Genomic DNA, 2,882 nt, shown 5'->3' on the forward strand with positions numbered 1-2,882 from the left:
AATAAGAAAAATATTAAGGAAACAGTAATTTTTGTAATTTATAATCATTATATAATCATCAATAATAATTTTAATGATATGAAATTGATATGAAATTTTATCTAATAATTTACTTTTTTTAGTTGATTATATATCGACTAAAATTTAATAAAATTACTGATCCTAAATTTTTCCATCTAATAATTTTCAAGTATCAACCTATTTCAATGCTTTCATTTATTGGTGCAGTTGCTTTCGGGCCATGGAAAAACCAAAAAATGTTCTGCATTATTGTATGTGTCCGTTTATATGAGTCATTACCATGATAATTCTTCTAGAAACATTTTGCCATAATAATTGCTTGGAATAGTCAATATATACTAATTTATAATAATAATAATAATGAGTTCTGCTAAGAGACGTAAGGAATAATTTTATACCAAAATATGTTTAATCGTGACAATCAATATATATTTTGGATGCACAGAAACTTATTTTTTTTAGTGAATTATATTTTATAAATAACATACTTTAATTTATACTGTTCATATGTTTCACAATTAAAAAAACAAGTGTTAATATCATTATATATACTACAGGCCAAAGGGCACGGCACCACCATAAGATTTAAACAATCAATATGTTACAACGAACGTACGATACAGGGAAATAAATAAACATTCAATCAATTTCAAGTATATACAAGTTTTTATATCATAATAAATAATATAAACTAAGATAACACTAAATATACACTAACTAATTAAATAATAATTTAATAAGGGATATCACTATCAACAGGATAATAAGGTACAATAATTATCCAATCTAGAAACATTTTTTTCCCTCGCTTCGTCAAAAGAGCTTCTTCCAAATTAATGGATAAACTTCAAATTTTCACAGTTGCGAACTCCCCCACAAAGTCTTCACTTAATTATTTAATTTTCATTATAAAAGTCTATATAAACTCATCAATAATGATCAGTGACCAACATGTAGACCCTAATTAATTTAACTATTTTCACCTTTTAGTAACGAAAGTATACCTTTTAATTTTTTTTAAATGTTGAACCCTTAAAATTTGCGGAATATGTTCTCACTTTTTTAAAATGAAAAGTTATATAGTTTATCGAGCGATTTTAATTTTTAACATATATTTTTTTAAGAAATTTTGACATGCTATCGAGACGCGTGTAAATGACATATAATTTAAGGTGAAAATTCAGGTGAAGTCGATTTCAAAATTTAATATTTTTTATTTTATATTTGCATCAAAATATATATATATATATATATTAATTATTTCTCTAATTTTTTACACTAAAAATATCAATCTTCTAATATTTTTCTTAACCTTAATATTAATATAAGGTCCTAGGAGCTCTAAATATTTATATTCTTAACCTTATATTAGAGTTCCTAGGTCCCTACCATAACTACTATAATGGGATTATTATTTTCATGAAAGCAAAAGCAAAATTAATATTAAAAAAGAAAAAGAGGAAATTAAGAGCATATGTTTAGGAATTAAAAGAGCAAAGCTATGCTGCGTTTTAGGTCGGTAATGAAAGCCAAGAAGAAGTGTGAATTACGTAACCGACTTGGTCGTCCCAGTGACAGATATGAATTGAGTCTCTCGTGACTTAGAGTCACGTTGCAATTCCTATATACGGTTTTTTAGACCTTGTACTATTCCTAGTTAGGCATACATCCAATCCAATACTTCATATTAATTATAGGGACTTGGGAAGAATGTTTCTTATTTGAAGCTGGGTTCTGCTAATTAATCTTAATATATTAGTTGGTTGCTTAATTAGCAGAGCTTAACATATTTACTACATTCATCCTAAAATATAACTTTATAATTTTAACAAATTAAGGGTTTTTTTTTCTTTTTTCCCTTTAGTTTGGTGGTTTACAAATTACAACTCAATAATTATGCTGAACTTGTCATGTTGTCGTGAACAAGAAGAATATGAAGAGAACATAAAAATTTTATTAGCTTCTTGTTTGTACATTATACATTATAGGAGGTGATTTGAATAATAATTTTATTGAAAAGAATCGTAAACGGCAGGATTCGAACCTGCGCGGGCAGAGCCCACATGATTTCTAGTCATGCCCGATAACCACTCCGGCACGTCCACCTTTCATATTTATTTTTCAATAATAAAATTTATTTAGCTTGTACAATAAAAAAATGAAAGCTGAAAAGCATGCATACGCAGGATTTAAACTTGCGCGGATAGAGCCCACATAATTTCTAGTCATGTCAGATAACCATTCCTACACGTCCACTTCTCATGTTTGTTTTATATGTGATTTCATTTTTTTTTGTATTTTGTAATAATTAATAAAGTAAAAAAAAATAAAAATTGAAGAGCGTGAAGAGCAGGATTCAAACCTAGATAAAGCCCACGTGATTTCTAGTCATGCCCGACGAAATTTATGCCTTACTTTGAATATGAAAACAAACATATCCTAACTACTCATCTCACATTCTCAACGATGTTTTCTTTGCTATACCTGCATGTGGAATTTTCCTTTTTAGTATTCTGCATGATGAATTTAATGGGGACAATATCAAATTGTTTTTTTTTTGTCAAGATATCAAATTGTTTATTCTATATTGCTATCTAAATATTTCTTATACAATGGGTCTCATGCAATATTCAAAAGCCCAATTTCTTTTAGTAGTCTAGTTTAGTTTTTTTGTTCACAGTCCAGTTAAGTTTATTAGCGATTGATGTGAATATTGGACTATAATATAGAACTCAGCCCACAATTACTAGCATAACAAAAATAAAAACCTATAATGAAAGTTGCACAATTTGTTCTATAAATTTTTGGTCATTACTCTACGCACACCAAAAATTAATAAATAAATCGTTATAAGACACCTT

General features: G+C 27.5%; 1 non-coding gene across 1 annotated transcript; it reads right to left on the reverse strand.

Annotated features, from left to right (window-relative positions):
• Nucleotides 1-2,044: 2,044 nt before the first annotated feature.
• TRNAS-AGA (transfer RNA serine (anticodon AGA)) lies at nt 2,045-2,126 on the reverse strand. The gene has a single exon. It is a non-coding gene; the product is annotated as a tRNA-Ser (tRNA).
• Nucleotides 2,127-2,882: the final 756 nt, after the last annotated feature.

Source organism: Arachis duranensis, chromosome 7, assembly GCF_000817695.3.
Source record: "Arachis duranensis cultivar V14167 chromosome 7, aradu.V14167.gnm2.J7QH, whole genome shotgun sequence".
Classification (NCBI taxonomy): Eukaryota; Viridiplantae; Streptophyta; class Magnoliopsida; order Fabales; family Fabaceae; genus Arachis; species Arachis duranensis.